Source organism: Macaca fascicularis, chromosome 3, assembly GCF_037993035.2.
Source record: "Macaca fascicularis isolate 582-1 chromosome 3, T2T-MFA8v1.1".
NCBI classification, from domain to species: Eukaryota; Metazoa; Chordata; class Mammalia; order Primates; family Cercopithecidae; genus Macaca; species Macaca fascicularis.
In genome coordinates this window covers 195,212,751-195,239,654 of record NC_088377.1, presented here as the reverse complement: position 1 = coordinate 195,239,654, position 26,904 = coordinate 195,212,751, and the positions used below count along the sequence as shown (strand labels likewise).

Sequence of the window (26,904 nt, the reverse complement as noted above, 5' to 3'; positions counted from 1 at the left end):
TGAATTTATTGAGAGTTTTTAGCATGAAAGGCTGTTGAATTTTGTCAAAGGCCTTTTCTGCATCTATTGAGATAATCATGTGGTTTTTGTCTTTGGTTCTGTTTATATGCTGGATTATGTTTATTGATTTGTGTATATTGAGCCAGTCTTGAATCCCAGGGATGAAGCCCACTTGATCATGGTGGATAAGCTTTTTGATGTGCTGCTGGATTCGGTTTGCCAGTATTTTATTGAGGATTTTTGCATCGATGTTCATTAGGGATATTGGTCTAAAATTCTCTTTTTTTGTTGTGTCTCTGCCAGGCTTTGGTATCAGGATGATGTTGGCCTCATAAAATGAGTTAGGGAGAATTCCCTCTTTTTCTATTGATTGGAATAGTTTCAGAAGGAATGGTACCAGCTCCTCCTTGTACCTCTGGTAAAATTTGGCTGTGGGAATTGAACAATGAGAACACTTGGATACAGGAAGGGGGACATCACACACCGGGGCCTGTTTTGGGGTGAGGCAGAGGGTAGGAATAGCATTAGGAGATATACCTAATGTAAATGACGAGTTAATGGGTGCAGACCACCAACAGGCACATGTATACATATGTAACAAACCTGCACGTTGTGCACATGTACCCTAGAACGTAAAGTATAATAAAAAAAGAGAAACAAAAAAAATGTCCACACAAAAGCATGTTCACAAATATTCATAGTAGCACCACTCGTAATATCCAAAAAGTGGAAAGAACCCCAACGTCCACCATTGATGAACAGATAAATAAAATGTGGTGTATACACCCAATGGGATGGCTTGGTCATAAAAAGCAATGAAGTACTGACATGCTACTATGTAAATGAACCTTGAAAACATCATGCTGTGTGAAAGAAGCCAGCCATGAAAGATGACACAGCGTATGACTCCATTTATACGAAATGGCCAGAATAGGAAAACTCATAGAAACTAAAAGAAGAATAGTGGTTTTCAGGGGCTAGGGGACAGGGTAGATGGGGAATAACTGCTAATAGGTTTGAAGTTTCTCTTTAGAGGTGATAAAAATATTCTAAGCTTAGGTCATGGTATAGGTTGCATAACTCTCTGAATATACTAAAAACCAAAATATTGTATGCTTTAAAAATGTCAATTTTTCACAAAAGGTCTAATATCCAGAATCCATAAGGAATTTAAAATAAACAAGCAAAAAACAAATAACCACATTAAAACGTGGACAAAGAATATGAACAGACACGTCTCAAAAGAAGACATACAAGCGGCCAACAAACATGAAAAAATGCTAAACATCACTCATCATCAGAGAAATGCAAATCGAAACCACAATGAGATACCGTCTCACGCACAATGAGTTACCATCTCATACCAATAGGATGGTTTTTGTTAAAAAGTCAAATAACAACAAATGCTGTCGAGGCTATGGAGCAAAGCTCATACACTGTCAGTGGGAATGGATGATAATCCCAGCCACTGTGAAGAGCAGGTTGGAGATTTCTCAAAGAACTACCATTTGACAAATGAAATACCATTTGACCCAGCAATCCCACTACTGAGTATATATCCAAAGGAAAATAAATAATTCTATTAAAAGATATGTGTATACATATGTTCCTTCCAGTACTACTCATAATACCAAAAATATGGAATCAACCCAGGTGCCTACCAACGGTGAACTGGATAAAGAAAATGTGGTACATATACGCCATGGAATACTACACAGCCACAAAAAAGGATGAAATCATATGAATGATTTCATATGAAATCAAAGAATGAAAAGACTCACTAACTCAGCTGTTTTTCTCAGAGTCCTCTATCTAGATCTTTAAATTAATTATTCCTCATCTGATTCCTGTTCCTAAACTCTAGCAACCCTAAATGTGAGCTCATTAATAGTTTGTGAAAGAGAATTAAAACTCTCTCTCATGCACACAGGACAAATTCCATGAAGCAACACCAACAGTGTATCACAGGCAGCTCTCATGCTCGCAACAGGAAATCAGAGAGACACACTGATGTTAGGCTGGACCCGAGTTTTGTAACAGCTGCAGAACAGCCCTGCATTCGATGAGCCAGGGAAAAACTCCAGAGTCAGCTAATGGACTAGTCACAGCAACGATGTGACAAGGAACCAACTCTCCCCTCCCCAATCACTACAAGGAAGGCTGGGGAATTCTACGGAGTTGTTGTAACTACCGCACTGCAAGCTGCTGTCCTGTCAAGCTGAAGTTAGATGTTCCTTGCTCATGCTCTGGCCTCTTTTCCACTGTGGCTCCTAGGAGCTCTGAGAGTTCAAACTGCAAGGCCATCTCCTTCAGAGAAACTGAGAACTAAGTCACATATCATGCTGTGCTTATCAGGGATGGGGAAATGCATTAGACCTGGAACATGATGAACCCAACTGCAAATCTAAATACAAGCCCAAAGCCACCGGAGTCCCCAGCACAGGACGGGCAGTGTCATGAACTCGTCCTGACCACACTCATACTCATACATGAATCCTGACCACACTCATACATTTCCCCTCACCTTTGAATACTGGATCTCTTTAGCAACTGCTTCTGACCTAGAGATTTTTTTTTAATCTTTTGTGTTTTTGTTTGTTTGTTTGTTTGTGAGACAGGGTCTTGCTCTGTCACTCAAGCTGGAGTGCTGTGGCACCATCAAGGCTCACTGCGGCCTTGACCTCCACCAGCTTAGCGATCGTCCCACCTCAGCCTCCCAAGTAGCTGGGACTACAGGCAGACGACACTAAGCTCAGCTAATTTTTCTATTTTTGGTAGAGATGGGGATTTTCCATGTTTCTCAAGCTGGACTTGAATTCCCGAGCTCAAGTGATCGGCCTGTCTCAGCCTCCCAACGTGCTGGGATTACAGGGATGAGCCACCACCATGCCTGGCCAAGAGATTTCTTATTTTAAGGTAAATGAGGCTTTTCACTTTGTTCCATACTTCTACTCATAGTATTTTTTTTATAAGTCTCACATCCTTAAAAAGCCAACACAGGACAGCCTGTTTAATTACTTCCTTCTCTGGAGCTGGAGGAGAAGAAGATGCACGGGAGAAGGGGCTGAGGCAGCAGGTAAAGGGCTGGGGAGACAGAGGAGGGAAGAGGACGGGAATGAAGACCCTTCTCTCTCTTTCACCACTGACAGCTGGTGCCGCCCCTGGAAGGGTGAGGATGCGTGTGTTCTCTCAGAAAAAGTTACTGCATCACAAACACCAGGTCCGATTACACACACATGAACACGTGCACAAACAAACAAAGCAATTGCTGATTTAGTGCGATATAGTTCAGGTCACAGCCCCATATATGTGTGTTTTTCAATCTAATCAGCTTACAACGTGAAAGATTCTCCAACCACTGAGAAGCTTTTTGGCGCCACCAGAGGGATCGCTTTCATCATTTGTCTTTTATTCCACCCTCTCCTTCATCTTCCACATCGTGTCTGTCACTACGTCTGGACGATTCCTTTTACAAAGTCTCTCCATATCCACCTCTTCTTTAGAGTTCTAGCCAACCTCAAGGGTCTGAAAACTTATCAGTCTTTCTAGTATGACTTCCTCGGTAGGAAACTTAATCATCATCAAGTCTGTGTCATCAGAAAAATTAAATGAACACTGGCCCCATCCGAAAGCAGGTAATTCTTTTGTACAAAACAAGCCTGTTTCCAGGTTAACAGAGCAGCTACAGGTTCTGTTACCACTCAGAGTAACAAAAATATGATAGAAATGGTGCATGGGAGAATGGTGTCATCTTTCAACAGACTGATGAAACTAAGCTATTTACACCCCTGTCTGTGTAGGATGTCACTGCAGGGGCCTTGGCTTCATGCTCGGTGGCCATGCGGAGTGCTGCCTAAGGAGGGACCAGAATGGTTAACGAGGGGAAGCTGGAGAAATAACCAAACATTCAAATAGTAGATGCAGCTGCGAGGCAGATGCAAAGACACCATCATATTATCGAGACTGCAAACTGGCAACCCATTCTCAAGTGTGAACTAATAAAAGCATTAGCAAGTATATGCCCTAGATTATTTCAGAAAATAAATATTATGAGATACACTGGTAAGAGCCATGGTTACACACCAAGGAAACTCTAGCTGACAGAGAAAGCACTGTATTCTACGAGGAAACTAATAGAGCAAAAATTATTAATAGGCTTGTCACGATTAACCAAAGTCTGAACTCTTTCCATAAAAAAAGAAAGAAAGAAAGAAGCCACGGAGAGGAATGTGGAGCATCAGAGCCAAGCCTGCTCTCACGCAACCTGCTACAGATTCTCGCCAGGCATCTCACAGACATGAAACCCTTTCATGATGAAGAAATCGCCACATGATGTTGGCACCGGTGGCCCAACCAGCCTACTGTTCCTGGAATATACGTGAGGACACGGAGACCTCTGAGCAGCTGTCATTCCCCTACATCTCCCAGGTAGTTGGTGCAGACTTGGGGTTTGGAGCCAGGCCTCCTGGATCCCAGGGTGGAAACACTGGCACCCCAGGAACACGTCTTCACGGAGCCCTGGTGTGCCCAGGTAGATGGCTGGTGCCGCTAGGAGACACGAGGCGGTAGCACCTCCAGAACCTGTGGTATTTTCAGAAATGCCAACAAGAGATGAATGAGACACGTTTTCCAGAAAATTCATTACATTTCAACAACTCTCAACCAGATGAACTTTTGTTTGAAGACCTGAAACTCAAGCCAGGCGCAGTGGCTCACACCTGTAATCCCAGCACTTGGGGAGACCGAGGCAGGTGGATCACCTGAGGTCAGGAGTTTGAGACCAACCTGGCCAACATGGTGAAAACCCATCTCTACTACAAATACAAAAATTAGCCAGGTGTGGTGGGGGGTGTCTGCAATCCTAGCTACTCAGGAGGCTGAGGCAGGAGAATCGCTTGAGCCCGGGAGGTGGAGGTTGCAGTGAGCTGAGATCGCACTGCTGCAATCCAGCTTGGGCAACAGAGTGAGACTCCATCTCAAAAGTAAATAAATAAATAAATAAATAAACAAACAAATAAATAAAAATTTAAAAGGCCCGAAAGTCAGTACAAGTTCAGGAAGCAGTAGTGGGCCTCATGCTATGTCCTCATCAGTCACCTCTGCTGCGAGGGCTCAGCCAAGTCTCAGGGCTCAGCCAGGCCTTGTGCACTGTGCATGCTTTACAGCAGCAGTCCCCAAATTTTCTGGCACCAGGGGCCGGTTTTGTGGAAGACAGTCTGTCCACGGATGGGACACGGGGTGGGGATGGCTTCAGGATTGAACTGCTCCACCTCAGATGTCAGGCATTAGATTCTCATAAGGAGCACGCAACATAGATCCCCCGGATGTGCAGTTCACAACAGGGTTTCCGCTCCTATGAGAATCCAATGCCACCCCTGATCTGACAGGAGGCGGGACTTGGGCGGTCCTGCTCACTCGCCTGCTGCTCATCTCCTGTGCAGCCCTGTTCCTTACAGGCTGTAGACACATATTGGTTCACAGCCCAGGGAATGGGGACCTCTGCTCTATAGGAAGGAGTACCTGGGTGCCCTGTGTCAGACGGTGGCCTCTTGAAGCCAGACGCTTTTTCCAGCCACCCCAGGAGACAGTAAATACCAGTGAGACAACCTGGGCACTTTCTCCAGGTTTTCTCGGATTTTTTACTTTAATGGGTCCTTTGTCTTGCTATAAAGGAGCAAGACGAGGGAGAAATCACCTACACAAAAGCCCACACAGTGCCCGGCACGGAAACCAAGGGGGCGGCAAAGCTCCTTTTCAGCGCCGCCACTCAACTCCCCGACCCTTGAACCTTTCTCTGTTCTTTCTTTTCACCTCTTCTGCCTCACCTTCCCTTCTACGCTCACATTAGCTTCCCTTTAACTCCCATTTTCTACTTTTCCATATGGTATATTCCTTGAAACAATGAGAGTGCTTAGGAGGTTGTCTTAGCTCAGGGGTCTTTAATGGATGTATAGAAAATAGTACAAACCCTCTAGAGAATATAAATGAAGGAACAGTTAATTCAGACTGCGTAGGAGAGTCAAAAAAGTCCCCAGAATAGAAATCACATTAGAATTGGGTCTCGAAGGATGCGTAGGAGTCTGTGAAGCACCAAAATGAAGAAGAGCATTCCAAGAATAAACAACATAAATGAAGGTATGGAAATGAGAAATTTCATGTTACATTCAAGAAACTGCTATAGTCTTATACTGCTAAAATGCAGAGTATTTGTAGGGTGGGAAGGTGGTGTCTGAAGGTGATTCTTAGGCTTCTAGATGGTTCCACATAGGTGGATGATAGTACCAGTAACCAAGACATGAAATGCAGAGAAACGAGAATGTTTGGAGGGGCAAATAATGTGTTGGCTTCTTGACAGGTTAACTTCCTGAGCACCGGGTCTCTGTGGAGCTTCATCTAGAAACACTGAAGTTCCAAAATAAAAGCATAAGGGGTTGGGACCGACTGTACGGCATGATGGTGGTAGTTTGTGACACCAAGGAGTAGACAACATAAATCACGCAGTAACCATACGATGTTAGATCGTTAACCAGAAACATCAACATTTACAGTTCAGGCAGAGGAAGAGAAGCACAAAAGACGAGAACTCGAAAACTTTGCAGAGAAGGCAAGGAAGGCTATTATCACAGGAACAAAGGAGGAAATGAACTTCAAAAAGGAAGAAGCAGTCACATTAGCATCAGATTCTGCAGACAATATCAAATAGGATAAGGATTTAAAACAGGCCATTGGATTAAAAAGAAACGTTGCTTCACAGGGCTAGTCTTCAAAACTATTATCTCCTGGCACCTCACTTCCTTGCCAGCGCTTTACTTTTGGAGAGCTAGTCATCCGTTCAGGCTCTTGTAAGATCAAGTTTCCTGGAGAAGCATCCGTGCTGCCCTTGTCCTGCCTCCAGAATGGCAGGACAGCCTTTCCCAGCAATGTGGTGCTGCCACCATATCTTTCTGCTCTGCTCTCCTCTGCAGTGTAGTCTGTGCTCCCACAGTAAACAAATCAGCCACAAGAGGGGACATATAATGGCTGTGCATGTGCTCTAGCACAGGGGTCCCTGACCCCTGAGCCACGGATGATGGCTTCATCTGTATTTATAGCCACTCCCCATCGCTCGCATTACTGCCCGAGCTCCGCCTCCCGTCAGATCAGCTGTGGCATCAGATCCTCACAGGAGTGCAAACCCTACTGTGAACGGCGCATGCGAGGGATCTAAGTTGTCAATTCCTTATGAGAATCCAATGCCTGATGATCTGTCACTGTCTCCCATCATCCCCAGATGGGGCTGTCTAGTTGCAGGAAAACAAGTTCAGGGCTCCCACTGATTCTATATTATGGGGAGTTGTACGGTTATTTCATTATATGTTACAATGTAATAAGAAAGAAAGTGCACATCAAATGCAATGTGCTTGAATCATCCTGAAACCATCCCCCTCACCCCACTTCCCAGTCCATGGAAAAATTATTGCCTTCCATGAAACCAGTCCCTGGTGCCAAAAAGTTTGGGGACCTCTGCAGGTCACAGATAGACTTACAGACAGCAGCGAGGAAAGTTCTTTGAAAACAGTATGTTCTCCATAAACCTAGAATCACGCTATCCATGCCTCTGCCCACTCTGCCTCCACAGAGGACTGGCCCTGGTTAAAAAAAAAAAAAGTGAGGAAGACAGACATGAACCATCTACCAACTTCTGACAGGAGCTTAGGCAGCTGGCGTGCGGTTTGAACTCACAGCTTGTGGATTCCTGCCACAGACTCCACCTGGCTAGGGGGTTCCTGCCTGAAACATGATGAGAGACGTAGATAAATGCCAAACACCATTGTTCTTCTTTTTTATTTTATTTTATTTTATTTATTTATTTTTTATTATTATTATACTTTAAGTTCTAGGGTACATGTGCATAACGTGCAGGTTTGTTACATATGTATACTTGTGCCATGTTGCTGTGCTGCACCCATCAACTCGTCATTTACATCAGGTAGCAGCGGCTGGGCAGCGGCTCCTCTCACCTTCCCGGATCATCTCTTTTTATTCTGAGACTTCTTAAAAATAGCTCAGAGCAATTTTCAAAGCCTAATAGTCATAAAAGAAGTATTAGGGATAATCACATGTATGGAAGCTCAAAGCAGGGCATGCCTTTCCAGCTGCCTCATTAACATACCCGCCATACCCAATGTCAGAAGCACCGCCATCCTCTCCCACACATGGGCCTTCAGGAAGGTTGGAGAACAGTCCTCCTTTTGGACAGCCATCTGCTAAGCACTGGGCTTTTTCCTGAGGGGACAGCAAAGGAAAATGTACTCGTGTCCTCAGGCAGTGATATAATCCTAGTGACACAGCAGGGCAGCCATCAACTCGGTCTCCCCGCACAGTACCAAGGCACCTGAAGAAATCACACACACATACGCACACACACACGCATGTGCACACACATACAGGCTGCTGAGCTGAGCTAGGCTGGGGTCCAACAGACGACCAGGCAGCTCGGTGAAGGAAACAATGTATTTTCTGTGAAAAAATAAAGTTCAGTATCGCTCACTCTTTCCAGCTTTCACATTCCCTCACACATCAACCATCCCTAATCTTTTGCAGGAATGTGAAGAGCACATTCCTAAAGCTTTTTCCTACAAGCACTTTTCCTCACTCACCTGGGGTGTGGCTACTAAGAATGTGACCAATGTGTTTTTGTCCAACTAAAGCTAGGCCTTTGAATTATAAAATGATGTGTATATAAGGAAGTCAACTGGAGAGGACTGACTCCAATTAACAGTTCTACTGTGGGTAAAATGTTACAAAATAGCATCACATGCTGCAGAGAAACTTTCATGAAAGGAAGAGTCCCTCAGTGGGCCAAACCGCACTGTTGTCTTATTTTAAGACATTGCCACAGGTACCCCAAACTTCATAAAGTTTTACTTTATGATATCAGAGAGCTAAGTGATCAGAGTTTGATCATACATCTTGTTTGCTTGACTTGGCTCCAAACGGTTTTTTACTCTTTTCAAAAACCAACACTGATACTGAACTTAGGCCAGCTAATAAACCAACAATAGCTTCAAAGTGTCAAAGTGAAAGGAAGAGTCACACATCTCTCACTTTAAATAAAAAAGAATTAGACATGATCATGCTGAGTGAGGAAGGCATGTTGAAAGCTGAGACAGGCTGAAAGCTAGGCCGCTTGTGCTAAACAGTTAGCCAAGTTGTGAGTGCAAAGGCAAAGTTCTTGAAGGAAATTAAAAGTGCTACTCCAGTGAACACATGAATGATAAGAAAGCTAAACAGCCTTATTGCTGATATGGAGAAACTTTGAGTGGTCTGGAGAGAGCGTGAAACCAGCCGCCACATTCCCTTAAGACAAAGCCCAATCAGGGCAAGGCCCTAACTCTCTTCAATTCTGTGGAGGCTGAGCAACATGAGGGAGCTGCAGAATAAAAGTTGGAAGCTAGCAAAGGTTGGCTCATGAGGTTTAAGGAGCAAAGCCATCTCCATAACAGAAAAGTGCCAGGCGAAGCGGCAAGTGCTGATGGAGAAGCTGCACAAGAAAAAGTTCACAATTTGACTTTTTTTGCCTGAAATGTCTGCAGGTAATGTCACCTGTGTCATCTCAAGAAGTCATATCCTTCTCCTCAGAATGCAATCAGGGGACTCCTAATTTGAGTCGCTCCAAAATAGGACGACCCTAAGGGGATTCTACACATACCGAGCAAGGGAGATTCAACCCAAAGGTGAGCACCAGGACACCTGGGGTTCATTTGGGACCCCTTAGTAATGAGCATGCTATGTGCCAGGGAAAGAGGCGCTGCAGAAAAATTCTGTGGTGCTGAACTCAGAAACCCCAGACTTTCCTGCTATTTATACGAAGGAAAGAAAAAAAACTCCTGACTTATTGTTATTTTCATTCTCTTTCCCTCAGTGACCAGAAGCATCGGATGGGAATGGGGAGGAGGCCAGGTTCTTGGCCTGCCTTTGAAATATGCCATAATTAATTTTTGCCACCAAATGCCTCTCATTTGAACTCATCTCAGCAGGTGAAGTGATGTATCCCCTCAACAGCACGCTCTGCCAAGCAGGTAAAGATTATTACTACCAGCAGGGGGTGTGGGAAGGTGCATACGAAGCAGACTGTGTTCCAAGTGCTTGCCAGGCAGTTCTTGAGGGTTTTTTTTAATGTCTGTGTTCGCAGGTGCTGAGCTGAGGCCCTGAAGGAACAGAAGGCCTCTCTCTACACACCCCAGGAAACAGGCCAGATGTTCAGGGAGAAATAGCAATGGGCTTTCAGGGACTGGAGCCAAGAGAGCTGATTTTGTTGTAGTGTCTGTTCCTGCTGTCCTCCAGCCCCAGCCATGGGGCAGTGATAAAGAGGGCTGTACCAGGGATGCAACCCCCATCCGACGATTCTAGAGTTTCAAAAGAAATCAGGCTGCAGACGCGACAGGAATCAATGTATCCAGTATATGCAAAACCCTCGGCTCTTGGCTCGACCTGCAAGTGTAGCTGGGGCTCGGGTGAGGCCTCCTCGTCCTCCCTGGCTCACCCACCTAGTTAGTCTACATTCCCAGCCTGCCTTGCAGCTGGGCATGGTCATGTGACTGAGCTCTGCCCAAGAGAATGGGATGCGTGCTGGAACCGCAACAGCTCCTGCGTGGGGTCCTCCCTGTTCTCTACCTGCTCGGGTGGAGGGAATGAGGCAACCCTTTAGGACAACATTGGAAAAACACAGTCACGATGACAGAGCCCACTTACAAGTACACTCCCCCAGCCCTGCCACTGTCTCACTAACCTCTTACACAGGAAAACAGAAGCAGTTATTGTGTTCAAGCCATTGTCTGTTTTGTGGTCTATTTGCTTGTTTTGTTTTTTTGTTTTTTTTTAAGATGGAGTCTCACTCTGTCACCCGGGCTGGAGTGCAGTGGTACAATCTCGGCTCACGGCAACCTCCACCTCCCGGGTTCAAGTGATTCTCCTGCTCAGCCTCCTGAGTAGCTGGGATTACAGATGCCCGCCACCACATCTAGCTAAGTTTTGTAATTTTAGTAGAGATGGGGTTTTACCATGTTGGCCAGTCTGGTCTCGAACTCCTGACCTCAGGTGATCTGCCCACCTTGGCCTCCCCAAGTACTGGGATTACAGGTATGAGCCACTGTGCCTGGGCAATTTTTCTAGGGCAGCTAGTCTACACTAATGACATGAGTCATAGGTCCTCTCCACGATTATCAGCCAAAGGGCGTGTAAACTTGTTGAGAAAGTAAACTAACACACTGCTTCAGATGAAAAAGGAATGAGAGAGTTAATGAGGTAGTTCTGATTTTTTTTATTTCTAAACATCAGGAAACAGAGAGAGTAGAGAGTAGGATGAATAACCCCACTGGATTGGAGGCCAGGAAATTTCAGTGTTGGCTGGTACTTCCATGAACTAGCGATGTGAAATAAACCAAGTCCTTTCTCTTGCCCAGGCCTCCTTCTCGCTCTCACTTGCCATAACCTGAGGAGTTTGCATCTCATATGGAAAACAGTCCCATCAGCTATACTGCTCCAAGTTCTATGTGGCCAGGAAGTAGAATAACTTAGGTTTTTTCAAAATCTCTCAAAGCCTGAGTCTGAGAGGCTGGAGAAGGTTCATTTCACCTCCCCCAAGCCTATGCTCTCTCGTCTAATCAACGGGCACCATCATGCCTTGTTTTCTGTTTGTAGACAAATTCAGCAGACAGTCTGTTGACTTGCTAGTGAGAGGGGAGGGTTCAGAGTGCAAGAGTAGGAGGCATCCTTGGACTCTTCACACACCTTCTGCCTCACATTCTGTCCTGACTTTTCTGACATCTCAGTACCCTGTACACCACGCCCACGCCATTTACTGTTTTTCTCCCTCTTACCCTTGGGTTATTTTACTTCAGCTTTTCACGTTTTGCTTGTCTCTCTGATAGAATATCACCAGTGGCAGGAACTTATCTCTCCTCAGGTAATTGATTCCATTTAGAAACAATATAAAGAAGAATTTACAAACACACTTTTCCAAAGTCTTCTTTCTTATAACTTGTTATTAGTCAGAATTTAGAACTAAGAACATACCTGGGTTTTGGGATTTTTATTTTAACACTCTTAAAAATCCTAAGAGCCTTGCTACCAAAGGCAGTTTGTAAGGAGCTGGTTAGAACTGATTTCAGATAATGACCCTTCCAGACAGCAATGGTGTTGCATAATGAAGTTACTTCTAGAAGTAGTGAAAGGTAATTGCAGACACAAGACCATTGAAAATGTTGCACTGTGTGCTGAGGCTGGGATTGGCTGAGACAGAAGAAAGATTGCTGCCAGGGCTGGGTTCTGCTTCAGAAATCTGCCCAATGACAGGCTGAAAGTAAGAAAGACTCTCAAAACACTGGTCCTCTTAGCAGCTGAAGATGGCCCAATCTTTTAGGTCCTGCTGAAAAATGTGCCAGAATGAGCATCTTGGGATCCTGAGGTCACACAGCCTGGGACACAGAGGCCCACCTGGGGAAGCTATTTGGGACTGTGGCCACCCCCTCAGTCACACCATGGACTTGCTGCAGAGGAAAGAGGAAGACCTATCGCCTGGGCTTTCTATGCTCTGTGAGCTGAGATGCCATTGTCATGCTCATCCATCTCCTATCCCCAGCCCTGAGTTTCGCTGTCTGTTTTCTGAAGCAAACACTACCAGTTCTTTCAGGCCTTCCTCAAATCGAACCACTGTCCATCCTCCACGTTCTGCCTTGTCTCCTGCCTCTCCCTGGTCTCCCTTCTGAATGGTGATCTTCACCAAGCACCCCTGCAGGTGGGGTCTGAGCAGCACGGACTGGACCAGGGCCCCCACCTGCCCACATCTAAGTCTTGCTTCCCTGATGATACAGCCAAAGGGTTCGTGGACTTCTCCGCCTCCCACACCAGGTGGTACTGGGTCTACCCTTGGTTCGGTCACATGACTTGGTCAATGTCTGTTCCATCCTGTACTTTTGCAGGTGGGAACTGGGCCCAGGGGCGTTACCAAACATCCCTCTGGTTCTCACGCCACCTTTATAGGACCACAATCCAAAGGAATCCTGGCGGGATGGGATGAAGGGCCACATCTGTCATTCCATACAATCATGACTTCCTCCTTTATATCATCCTCTGATTCAGTGGCTATATCTGAGAGTGCACACAGGTTAAGAGTGTAGACTCTGAAATCATACTTCCTGAGTTCAAATCTCTGCTCTTCCATTGACCATTGTGTGACCTTTCCCAAGTTAACATCTTCTGTGTTTCAAATTCTTAATTCTAAAATAATGACAACGGGCCGGGTGCCGTGATTCAGGCGTGTAATCCCAGAGCTTTGGGAGGCCGCGTTGGGTGGATCACCTGAGCTCAGGAGTTTGAGACCAGCCTGGCCAACATGGCAAAACCTCATCGCCACTAAAAATACAAAACTTAGCTAGGTGTGGTGGTATGCATCTGTAATCCCAGTTACTCAGGAGGCTGAGGCAGGAGAATTGCTTGAACCCAGGAGGCAGAGGTTGCAGTGAGCCAAGATCGCACCACTGCACTCCAGCCTGGGTGACAGAGCAAGACTCGATCTCAAAATAAATACATAAATAAATAACAACAATAATCCCTAGCCTAACAATGATTAGTATTATAAAAATAAATAAGGTAACATATATAAAGCACAAAATAGGCCATGTTAAGCACTCATACACATTAATGATGATGGTGATAATGATGATTTCTTTATCCACGAAGATTTTATTTCTCTGTGAAGCCATCTAGACAAATATTCACTAGAACACAATAAAGAACAGCGGTCCCTAAAAACCTACTAGGACTCTCCCTCTAGGTTTACATTAATCTACCCCTTGTTTTCTTACCTCCCAGATGATTTTCCTCCATCTTATCTACAACAACATTATGACAGAACTCGATGATGCTCCGTTAAAATTCAGAGATGCCTCATTCTGGCATTCTGAAGATTGAAGAAGTGTGGCTGGCTGAACAGATTTAATCTAATTTCTAATTTTATTTATTTATTATATTTATTTTTATTTTGTTTTTTTTTTTTTTTAAAATATCAATTTGCCCCAATGCTACTCACCCACCGACGGTCACTTCTGACACCTGGCATTCATTTTTCTTACCTTCCTGACCCTAGTAAGGATTGACTTTTTAGCCTTGTTTATGCACGAATCAGCATTCTCCCAAGAACAACCAAGACGATATATGTACTTAGAAAGATGAAGACATTTATTTTAAGGTATTGGTTCACATGATCGTGGAGGCTTGGCTAATCCAAAATTGCGTGCAAAAGACCAACAGGCTGGAGTGTCAGGAAAGAGTTGCATCCAGTCCAAAGGCCGTCTGCTAGAGAATCCCCTAACTGGGGAGGTCAGTCTTTTGCTCTATTTGGGCCTTCAACTGATTGGATGAGGCCCACCCACATGAGGGAGGATAACCTGCTTTATTCAAAGTTCACTGATGTAAATGTAATCTCTCTTCCAAAAATACTCACACAAAACACCTAGGATAATGTCTGAACAAACATTAAGGCACCACGGCCTACCCAAGTGGATACATAAAATTAACCATCACAGTTTGATTCCATTTTCATGATGTGCCAATCTGGTAAATGTTCTCCAAAAATTACGAATATCTGTATTATATGCAGGAGTTTATGTCAATGTAAAGCATGAGAGTCCTTCAAATGTAAAGTATGAGAAGCAGCAGATAATTATGGGGAGACACACACTCAATTCAGTAGAAATTTAAATTTTAGTTCTGCACTTTGACATTTAAGAACGTTATTTAATACTAAACATCTTTGGTCAGAGTTTACTATTCAGCTAATGTATATTTTGTCCAAAGAAACACACATAATGGTTGTGATAGTGACACTTTACAGACAAACATTATGGTCGAAAGACATTTTCTTGTAAGGGCTAATTGTAGATGTCAACTCGGCGATGGTACCCAGTTGTCTGGTCAAACACTAGTCTAGGTGTTCCAGTGAAGGCATTTGATAGAAGCGATGGAGATCTGTGATTAGCTGACATTTAAGTGAAGGAGATTTACACTCTACAATATGGGTGGGCTTCCCCTGATTTGTAGAAAGCCTTAAGAGCAAACACTGAGGACTTCTGGGAAGGAAGGAATGCTCTCAAAACTGGAACACAGGAGACCTGCCTGGGTTTCCCTTCTGCCAGGCTGCCCTTCAGATTTCAGACTTGCCAGCACCACAATCATGTGAGCAAATTCCTTGAAATAAATGTCTTTGTATGTGTGTATGTAGACGCACACACACTCCTACATATCCTGTTTGTGTGTGTGTGTGTGTCTACATGCACACATATATACACACACGTGCATCCTATTGGTTCCTTTTCTCTGGAGAATGCTAACTGATATAATAGTATAGCCCAAAAACCTCCAAGTCAGAGTTTAATCCAGGTGATCAAGTGATATTTACCATTTCCTTCCCAGCTCTATCATCTTATAGGAGAGGAAAGTGGGATACTGACAGATCACCAGCTTGCACAGGCCCAGGCAGTGAGGGCACAGATGAGGCAGGTCTGGTCCCTCTTTATCCCCTATGTCCTGGGCATGATCTTTCCCTGAACCACAGCGATCACGAATTCCACAGAGAGCACACGGGATTTTGAGGGTTGCTGGGGAAAGAAGGAAACATCTTTTACTTAGAAAAAAATTTACAGAAATGCTTGGAGATCTGTGTCATTTCCTTAGTTCCATCTCTAAATAGCTGTGTGATCTTAGGCAAATTACCCAACTTCTTTGGCTTCCGTTTCCTTATCTATAAATGGCAGTGATAATACCAACCCTTATTTAATTCTTGTGGTGTTAAGGATAAAATGAAAATGAGATATGAGGACACTCTGGAAATTTAAAGGAAGATTTTTAAAAAGTGTTTTGAGAAGTGGGAAAGACGACCGAATTTTTAAGAAAGATAATGGTAGTATTGATATTTATTTTCAGTGGTTTTCAAAGAATACATGGTGAACGATTTCATTTCACTGCTGCAGGCTGGAGATAAACATAGGCATTTATCTCCCTTCCTCCCACCTTCCCTCTGCCACATGATAAGATTGTAATACAGGACAGAAAATTCTTCTAGGAAAGGTTTACAAAAATAATTTTCTCCTGGATTAAGATATGCTTGACTATGCAAAGATTTAGAGCTTTCTATGGTAAGCCTTTTAAAATTGTATCTGACTGACTCCTGTATTTGCCAGGGCTTTGAATGATTGTGGGCATACGAATTTTAAGCATTTGCTATAAATTGTTATAACTGAATGCTTGCTTCATCTCAAGTTCTCATAGTGAAGGATGTGATTTATTATGACCTAGAGATTTAGCTGAGACTTATAAACTATTAATAAGGTAAGAATGGAATGTAGTAAAGGAATAAATAAGCCTTTCAAAAAGTCCTGTCTCTGCTGGGAGGACTCAAGATTTTCATTCAAAGGGGCTCATAAAACCTTGGTTCTCCACATTTCACCCCATGGGGGGTGGATGCTCGGTAATAAACTGTGCTCATCACAGTCTGAATTTGGAAAATGAAATTTTCCTTCTTCCTGGAATCCCCTCCAGGAAAAAAAGAATAAAACACTTCCTTTAATTTCCATACACTTGATAGAATTAAAATCTGGATTTGACTCGGAGTGAGATTGACCTAGTGATATGTGAGGTGTCAGCAGCCTAGATAGCTTTGGAACAGTTTCTTCATCTTTCTGGCCTTAGGTTAATCCTCTGTGAAATGGGAATGAAAATGTCTGTTTCATTTCAAGGTGGTTGCAGGGTGTGCATGAATGGCAGCCACGTTGAAATAACACAAATGGTGAAAATTGCTTTTGATGTAGCATTAATTGAGCATATACTAAGTGTCAAAACTCTATTCTCGACACCAAGGCTAATGGGAGCCGGGTCTTGTATTTAAGAGGTCTGCATTCTACCAGAACCCATGAGGACAAACTTCCCACAGTGACAGGATTGTTCAATACATTGATGAGATGCATTCAGCAGTCTTTCTTTCTTTCTTTTCTGCTTTTTTCTTTTCTTTTGAGACAGAGTCTAGCTCTGTCACCCAGATCTCGGCACCATCTCGACTCACGGCAACCTCTGCTTCCCAGGTTCAGGCGATTCTCCTGCCTCAGCGTCCCGAGTAGCTGGGACTACAGGCACACACCACCATGCCCAAGTAACTTTTGTATTTTAGTAGAGGCGGGGTTTCCCCGTGTTGACCAGGTTGGTCTTGAACTCCTGATCTTAGGTGATCCCCCTGCCTCAGCCTCCCAAAGTGCTGGGACTACAGGCATGAGACACTGTGTCTGGCCAGTTTTTTCTGATTATCATGTTCCACGGCAGGGAGTGTGGGAAGAAAGCAAGGAAAAATTTCTTATGCTTGGTGTGGGAATGTTTAGGATAGCATCCAAAAAATAAAATAAAATAAAATAATCTCACCATGCCTGTAAATTCCTCGACAGCAAGGCTGACCAGTTATTTGCACATTCAGCAGCAGCAGAACATCAGTGGTGACTGCCAGGGACAGGGATTCAGACTGAGACACAGAGTCCCTGAAGCCTGGGTCACTCAAATTGGGGAGAGTGACACATTAGGTGATGAAGTGGATAAGAGTGAAGCTCAGTCCTCAGCCTTGTCGTCTTTCCTTCCCCCCATACGTGTATCTCATCTCCTCCTGCCTAACTGATCTCAAAGCACTTCTAACCCATTAGAATCTCGCCTGAAACAGGAGCAAGTCAGATCTTCTCCCTCATTCTCCCCCTTGCTTTGCGTCCAGCTGCACCTGTGCTACGGTGAGCACCTGTGAGTGTTGGCGAGTGTGCCATGCTCGCTCCCCTGGGTGTTTCTAACCTTTGATGCGCTTCTCCGTCCCAGGGCTCTGATTTTCACTTCTCACTTCTCTGCAGAGTAGCTCTTGCCAGGGCCACTGAAGTGCAGTGGTTAGACGATGGGCAACTTCGGCCTGTCTTTGACCTCTGGTTTTTTTATTTCTTCCCTCTTACTTGAAATGTTCCTCTCACTGCATTCCCTTCTATTGCTTCTCAAGTCTCATGGTTTCTCTCCCTGCTGTGAGCTGTCCTAGGGGAGCCTGTCACCTAAGTGTTGGCCACTTCCTGTGCTCCATCCTGTCTTCTCTCCCTAGGGCACCACACGCACACCTACGTGGCTTGCACTCCATGAGGCATGGGTGACCCCCAACTTGATCTTCAGGTTCTAACTCTATGTTCCAGACCTAGACAGCCAACTCTTGACTGCATCCACCACCGATGTGTTCCTTGCCATTGTATAGGTCCACATCTGCATTTCCATCTTCTCTGCCCTCTGCTCCTTCTTATTTTCCTTGAATGAGGTCAGCATCCACCCAACTGGCAAAGTAAGACACAGGACACTTATTTTCTCACGACTCCTCTCTCTGTAAGCAATGCTACAGTCCTTCTGAGTCCACTGCCTAAGGGGCTGCCAATCTCTTATTTCCACTTCAGGCATTCTTTCCCCGGGCTACGGTATTACCTCTCAATACCGCTTCTTTCTCCACCCTCACTTCTCACCAGTCTCTTCTCCACCTGCAAACATATTTCTAACAAGTAGATGTGATCGTGGCAGTCCCCTGCTGAGATTTATTTCGTGGCTCCCCATCACCTACAAAATCCCGGTGCATAACGTATAAGGATCTTCACAACCAGACTTCCAATTCCTAGTCCAGTTCTACCTCCTCTTGTCTGACACATAACATCCAATTAAGCTTCAGCGGCTCTCTTGGGCCTTGTTATTTTTCTGCTTGCCACCATCTCTGCCTGGACTCCCTTCCTACCATGTCTACCTGACAAACTCCTATTTAACCCACAAGCCTCAGTGTTTAATTTTAATTCTTAAATGTCTCCTGTCCCTTGAAATCTTTCCTACCCGGTCCCCAGGTAAACCGAGGTGCTCCTTCCAGTAGGCATCTGTTCCACCTGGGGCTGAGCCTAGTGATCCCTCCATATGCTAATTTTTACAGTAGATCCTTCCGTGTGCTAATTTTATAGTAGATCCCTCCATATGCTAATTTTTATAGATCCCTCTGTATGCTAATTTTTACAGTAGATCCCTCCATATGCTAATTTTTATAGTAGATCCCTCCATATGCTAATTTTTATAGTAGATCCCTCCATATGCTAATTTTTATAGTAAGTGTTCTTGCCCTATCTGTCTCCCCACAAGTATATGTTTCCTTTCATTCTTATACCACATCAACTCAGTGCTGGCTCAAGCTAGGAAAACATTAGAGAGGTGTTGACTAGATTAATCCAGCTTGGCCTCTAACCAGTACTGGGATCCCCCTAGAGTAGCCACTCACCCTCCAGACCCTGTTTCAATCTTTCAAGGGGCGCTTAGTTTATTCACACCAGTTGGTTCCCACTAGCTTTAGATAGCAACAATTGTTATGGAGAAGCCAGCTTCCCTTTCATGCAAGGAGGAATTTTCTACCTTGCACACCAATGCCTGTTTGTCCCTTGTAGTTACACACAGTAAACTTGGTTCTTCCAAATCATTAGAGGAAAATAAAGTTTAGCAGGGACATATGCAGTTTGGGGTGTTACAGTCCAGAACTTAAGTTGCAAAATGGTTTCAGTGTTTAGGTGAGTGAGAATCAGCTTGCTCAGTTTTTTTTAAAGAGACACAAACCAAGTTCATGATTCCCTTTGACCGTCTACCCTACTCACCTTTTCCTTTACCTGCAAATACCTTCGCTAAGATGCATGAGGCATGAAAAAGTAGCAGAAGGATCTCGGAACCATTTTTCTCAGGCAGGCTCTGAAAGCGGCACCAGCACCACACACCGTGCAAGCCCTTGATTGAGTCATAAGAAAAGCATCTCCGAGAATGGAAAGAAATGGATTGAGCTGCAAGGAAATGAGGGCTGGGCTCCACGAGGTCTGTTACGGAAGAAGCTTGGGGGACAATGGGCCATGGAGCCTGTGCTACCAGGCGCTACTGCCACATCTCCTTCTCAGAGTAAAGGATCCTGTGCTCTCAGAGTGAATCTCTGTGGCTGCACTTAGCTGCGCTTCTAGACATCCATCAGTGTGGGCAATAGCAGGCAGCACTCACCCCACTGCAGTGCGGCTCATGCCGATGTTCCGGGCACAGACCACCCCAGCTGCCTTCAGGAGGGGTCTCGGGACTGCCCCGTGTCATAAACAAATGAATGATTTTGGAACACATTCAATCGTCTACTATTCTGTTTTATATATATGCATTTTGCTTTTATCTTAAAAAAATAGCAAAATTAACTGTGAGCTTTTAAAGAGTACAGACCACACGTCTTTTGTTTCCTATTCTTTCCCAGTTTTGCCTGAAGTAATGTCACTCCCTAAGTGTGAATCAGAATAACTTCCTCAGTCATCTTTAATTGTGCCTGTTTATTTCACATCTGTTTAATATCTCATATGGGCCAGTCTTGATTACTGCTTGAAGGAAATAAAGTTCCTCCTCCAATTTCAAGTTAAAGCAGTTATTGTTCTTGGGGAGGGTGTTTTGAAGGGAAGGTAGTCTTCCCTTCAAAGGACAGTTAAGTGGGACGTTTGTTTAAATTGTATTTTATTCTGTTCATTTTTGAATAAGTCTACATATTTTATCTCATCTGATCCTAAAAAAAAAAATAACAACAACAACAACAAACAGGGAGGAAGGTAGAGAAGAAAGTCTCTCTAGGCCACATTTACCTATCTCAGTATTAACATTCCTATTTCAAAGTGGTTTTCTCAGAGCCTGGAAGCTGGTTATTGACAGGGTCAAGGCCAGAAGCCAGGATGATTCCTGACTTCCATGGGAACTGGTGTGGACTTGCTGGGTTTCCTGTAATATGTCTAGAATTTATGGCAAAAGTCTGCATGCATCATCATGTACAATTGACTATCATTTCTAGGGTTTAATCTGTGCTCTCTCTCTACCTGTATATAACAATGTTTCATTTTCCAAATAAAACAAGAGGAAAGCACTGGGCTCTTCCTTTGCCATCCCTGGACCACAGAAATGCCACCTGCTGGTGACAGAAAGCAATATGGACACAGTATTGGACTTTATTTTTTAAAAGTAAATAGCAGCTTATTTGAAAAAAAAAAATCATGGCAATTTTATGAGTTGAATTGTATCCCTTCAAATTCATATGCTGAAGTCCCAATGCCCAATATCTCAGAATATGAGCTTATTTGAAGACAAGGTCTTTCCAGAAGCAACTAGGTTACCATGAGGTCACTGGTATGGCTCTAATCCAACATGTGTCTTTATGAGAAGGGGAAATGTGGACACAGACTGACAGAGGCTGGTGGGATTCAGGACACACTACTACAAAGATGCTACCTTGGCATACTGAATATTATAAGCTGGAAGAATTTGAGAAGTGGCAGGTGCAGGAAGGACCGTCTGACTTTCCCTCCTCCCCAGAAGAACGTCCTACGACCCACTTGTGAGTGGCATCCTCTGAATGCCCCACTGGAGGGAGCACCCCCGTCTCCAAAGTTGGAGGCAGCCAGGAGGAAGGTGAGCACAGAGGCCTTGCTGCAGTTCCCACCAATCACGCTCCGCTCACTCCCTTGTCCTGCCACGCTTCCCCACGACCTCCCCTCCTCATCCAGCCTAGCACAGAAAGCGCCCAGGCTCCACTGTCTCTTCAGGTCTCCACTGTCTCTTCAGGTCTCCACTGCCTCTTTGGGTCTCCACTGTCTCTTCAGGCTTCACTGTCTCTTCAGGTCTCCACGGTCTCTTCAGACTTCACTGTCTCTTCGGGTCTCCACTGTCTCTTCAGGCTCCACTGTCTCTTCAGGCTTCATTGTCTCTTCAGGTCTCCACGGTCTCTTCAGACTTCACTGTCTCTTCGGGTCTCCACTGTCTCTTCAGGTCTCCACTGTCTCTTCAGGCTTCATTGTCTCTTCAGGCTTCATTGTCTCTTCAGGTCTCCACTGTCTCTTCAGGTCTCCACTGTCTCTTCGGGTCTCCACTGTCTCTTCGGGTCTCCACTGTCTCTTCAGGTCTCCACTGTCTCTTCGGGTCTCCACTGTCTCTTCAGACCTCACTGTCTCTTCAGGCCTCACTGTCTCTTCAGGTCTCCACCGTCTCTTCAGGTCTCCACTGCCTTAGGAAGGCTTCCACATCACATGAGACTTATTAAGTAAATGTGTATACTCTTCTGTTGTTGTTATTATTATTATATTATTATTATTTTGCCAGTCTAGTTTATAGGGCCTGGCTGGAGAATTTAAGAAGGTAGAGGTATTTTTTTTTTCCTCCTCTACAAAGCAGAATGCTGGATGAACACAAAGACAGCCAGCTACAAGCCGAGAAGAGAGGCCTGAGACAGACCCTCCCTCGCAGCCCTGGAAATGAGCACAGCCGATGCCCTGACTTCAGACCTACAGGCTCCAGGGCTGTGAGCCAGTAGGTTCCTGCTGTTAACGTTGCCAGGTCTAGGTCACTGGTTACGGCAGCTCCAGGAAAGGAATGCAGTAAGTGATCCTGGTTTGAAAGGCATCGTCCACCAAATGGGACACTCCTACTGCTAGCGAAGTACATCGGTGGCTTTCAGTGGATTCCTTTGGCTAAGAGGGAGCACAGAGATTTTATTTTTAAACTGCGTCTGTGAAAGGGAATCACCGCACGCCCTTGTGAATCACCCTTGGTGGCCTCAGGAATATCACACCACCAGCAAAGACGGGACTGAAACTAGCTTACGGCGGCGTTAGTCACCTTGGGCTCTAGATCTGCTCCTCTCCAGCTTGGAAATTCGCATTTTATGTCAGGAAAAATTAAACTGCTCCATGGTCAGCTCTGTCTTCACACTGGCCCAAATTGGCCCCCTCTCTCTGCCTAAAATTCTCCATCTTTTTGGCATAGCCAAATCGTATTTACCGTATGTATCACCCCTTCCAGAAAGTCCATATAAATTACTTCCCACGTATCCAGACTGCTACGGTACTTAATGCTCAGCTATGTCAGAGGCGTTCGAACCACAGCGACTCCATCTTGAATAGGGGCTGGGTAAAACAAGGCTGAGTCCTACCGGGCTGCATTCCCAGGAGGTTAGGCGCTCTTAGTCACAGGATGAGATAGGAGGTCAGCACAAGATACAAGTCACAAATATCCTGCTGATAAAACGAGATATAAAAGAAGCTGACTAAAACGTACCAAAACCAAGATGGCAATGAAAGTGACCCTCACTGCTCGCTATACACTAATTATAATGCATCTGCATGCTGAAAGACACTCCCACCAGCGCCATGACAGTTTACAAATGCCACACCGACATCCAGAAGTTACCCCATATAGTCTAAGATGGGGAGGAACTCTCAGTTCCAGGAAATCTTTGCCCCTGTCCTGGAAAACTCATGAATAATCCAGTCCTTGTTTAGCAAATGATCCAGAAATAACTTAACTCAATTAAGCAGCCCATGCTGCTGCTCTGCCTAGGGAGTAGCCATTCTTTTGTTTCTTTATTTTTCTAATCAAATTTCACTTTACTCTATGGACTTGCCCTGAATTCTTTCTTGCGTGAGGTCCAAGAACCTTCTCTTCAGGTCTGGACTGGACCCCTTTCCGGTAACAGCTATACTCTCTGTTTTCTGCTCTGAGCTATTTTTCTTGTGTCCGTGCCTCTGACAGACGAGGCTGCGTCTTCAATGAAGGCAAAAGCCTGGCTGCTCTTGAAATCCTTCCATTTCTTCATGAACCCTCAGAAGGCGGCCACACACATTCCAACGTACTCCACTTAGGAACCTGATCAACTGATTGAAAATCAATCATGTTCTACATCAATAAAAACAAAGATTTGGGGAAAATTCTAGACTCAACATGGCATGCAGGCTGGACGAGGACAAGGACAACCCAAGGCCACAAAGCCCCTGGAAGCTGCTCGGCCCAGACCTTTCCAGATTCCTCCCTTTAATACCTGGGCTATTTCCTTCACACTTACTGATTCACAAAACTGCCTCTGAGAAACATAAAATTTGGCAATTTTATCCACCTGCGTAAGACCTTTGCTTGTATCCTTAGAGGAGAATTACGATGAATAAGAAAAAAGTAGGAAGAGCACCCCTTCCATGCCTCCAAGCACCTCCACCGCCAACGCTGCGCCTCTTATTCTTACACGAGGTGCTCTCTAGGGACCCTTTCCTCTATCTTTCTAACTTCCCAACTTTCTAATCTCACGAGTCATCCATTTTCTCTTAAAACATACCCATCCTCTTCACTCCATCTCCACTGCCTCTATGTAGTCCAAGCTCCGTGATACCTCAATTCACCCTCCGGTTGGACTCCCAGCTTCTGGCTTCCATTAGAAATACATTAATTGGTAGCATGCTCTGTACCAGGCGTGGCTGGGAACTTGGGTAGAGGCAAAAACTAGGGAGATGAACCTGTCTTCTCACAGAAAATACAAAAAGAGAAGAAAGCAGACACACAATCAACAAGTAAACAGAAACAAGATCATTCCAAGCCAGGCAGCGTTCTAAAAGAAGACACAGAGCGGCATTCATTGGCGCCAGCAGGGTCAAAACTCATTTACAACAAGAGTGTGCACAAGGGCGGGTGACCCTTCAGAGCCTGCAGTCTGCCGGGGAGACCCTCCTGAGTCAGGTATCCTAAGCCGACACCTGTGGGAAAGAACACATCCTGGGCCGGGCAAGGCACAGTGGTGCTCCCAGCAGCAGAAACGGAGAGTGCATGGGCGGGACAAGGCACAGCGGTTCTCCTAGCAGCAAGAACGGAGGGTGCAAAGCATTTGAGGCAAAAAATAAACAAACAAACAAACAAACAAACAAACAGCTTGGTTTGTTCAAGGAACAGAAAGATAGTTCCTGTGTCTACAGCCTCATCCTGAGTATCTTTCAAAAACAAGAAACTGAGGTCAGGAGTTCAAGGCCAGCCTGGCCAACATCGTGAAACCCTGTGTCTACTAAAAGTACAAAAGTTAGCCAGGCGTGGTGGCGCGTGCCTGTAATCCCAGCTACTTGGGAGGCTGAGGTGGGAGAATTGCTTGAACCCAGGAGACAGAGGTTGCAGTGAGCCGAGATGGTGCCACTGCACTCCAGCCTGGGTGACACAGCAAGATTGTCTCGAAAAAAAACAAAAAACAAAAAACAAAAATAAACTGATAGTCCCTCCTAGTTATGGCCTGCAAGGCCCTGTGTGTTGTGAGGCCTCCCACCGCACCCGCCTCCTCCTTGTGTGCTGTCACTACCCTCCCAGTCCACGTCACAGCAAGACCGGTTGTCCCTCTAAGGAGAAGGCCACCCCTTTGAGGAAGGTGGCTGAGAACTCACCACTGCAGTCCCCAGCACACTCTTTTTGCTGCCCTCCCACCCCCTCCTGGTGTCCTCCAGAACACTGCTGCAATATCATGTGAGCCGGCGGGGCCCTGCTGCCTCCCTCATTTGTCCAACTACAGGTCCAAGCACATGCCTCGGGTGAGTATGTGTTTAAACAAACTGCCAAAAAAGAACTCACTCTAGTGGTGGTGAACACACATGCACAAATGCACACCCATGCACACACCCATTAGCTGAGCGGGGGCCGGAGCACACACTGGTTGCCAAATACATGGCCAGACAGACCCGAGCCCGGGCTGTGCTGGAACGAGTGTGCTAACGAGGCTCCTGCTCCAGGGCTTTACGATGCAATCTTCCTTCAATTGATAATTCGGGGGATGATTTCACACACCAGGAGCAGCAGCCTCTATTGTGTTACTTGGACCGATTTCCATGTACACAGCAGATGCTCATTTGCCTAAGTGGGGAAACCGTGGAGCAGCTATCTGAGGAGAGAGGGAAGGAGAGGAAAGAGTGAACCCTGCAGACTCTACTCGAACTGCCTTTGTTTCAGGCTGGGGCTGGATCTCATTCTTTTAAATTCCCTTTTGCAGAAAAAAATGCAGCAGACCATCACTCAGACTCAGGGCATAGAGATGCTTAAATATTAAACCTACATTCTCTATTACATGTTTATTAAACACTGCTAGCTTAGGGGGAGGCAAAATTGCTTTTTATAAACACTGAAGCTGGCAGACACATTTTTCTGGCAATAAGCAATGAAAAACTCTTCTCACTTCCTTGTTCATTCACACCACGGCTGGAGCTGAATGGAGCCGAGTGTGTGGCTTCCTGGGGGTGTTTGCAACTGAGATTGACACTGGAAAGGGAATGAAAACAGAGGCACGTCATTAGAAAGTAAATCACTATCTGAAGCCAGAGCGTGTCAAAGGAAATCTTGATGAAGCTTCCCAGCCCTGCCCTCCCTACTTGGGAGGAAAAACAGCTGAACAAATGGAGAAGGACAAAAATGAGGGCTTTACATGATTTGATGGAATTGGACTGGAAGTCCTTTAGGGGCCCTGGTATAGGACTCAAGTACTGAATCGATCTGATGTCTGAAATTTCCAAGACAAGTCACTCTTTTGGACATAGAATACATTTTGTTGATTACAAAATCAACAGATGTTTACTTCTAGAATTTGAGAGGAAAGGAAAGACCTCTTTGCCTAAAAATATCTCCCTAGCTGCCACACAGAGTCATGAGCTGGCCATTAGAGATTCATTCCTTTGGATCATCAGACTTTTGTATTTTGTTCTCTCATTGATGAAATCATTGGCTCTGGGTCCTTTTTAAACATCTTATTGATAAAACTCTATTAGGGGTACGTTGGTATTTCCTGAAAAACAGGCTCTTACAAAGTCAGAATGGTCAAAAAGGGGATGGAAAGGCAAATCTAGGGAAAGTGTAGAGGTGGTAAAACAATGCCAGAATTTCACTGGAGCCAGCTTCCCATTTAGCATCAGGTCAGCCATGCATCAGAGAGAAGTGCTTGCTGAGAATTTGTGAAGGGCCTCCCTGAGCACGGGCGTTCAACAGGCAGCACCGCACTCA

The 26,904-nt window shown here is 45.0% G+C and overlaps 1 protein-coding gene and 1 long non-coding RNA gene across 4 annotated transcripts in view; both read right to left on the bottom strand.

Moving 5' to 3' along the window:
- Window positions 1–26,904, bottom strand: part of DPP6 (dipeptidyl peptidase like 6) — a 1,022,456-nt gene that overhangs the window by 940,386 nt on the left and 55,166 nt on the right. The window lies entirely within an intron of this gene.
- Window positions 7,922–8,562, bottom strand: LOC135969931 (uncharacterized). 2 transcript variants are annotated; one of them, XR_012433097.1, is made up of 3 exons: window positions 8,428–8,562; window positions 8,162–8,265; window positions 7,922–8,064 (listed from the first exon to the last, which is right to left on the bottom strand). It is a non-coding gene; the product is annotated as an uncharacterized lncRNA (long non-coding RNA). The 2 variants fall into 2 exon arrangements; XR_010585286.2 differs by having other exon boundaries at window positions 7,927–8,064; window positions 8,153–8,265.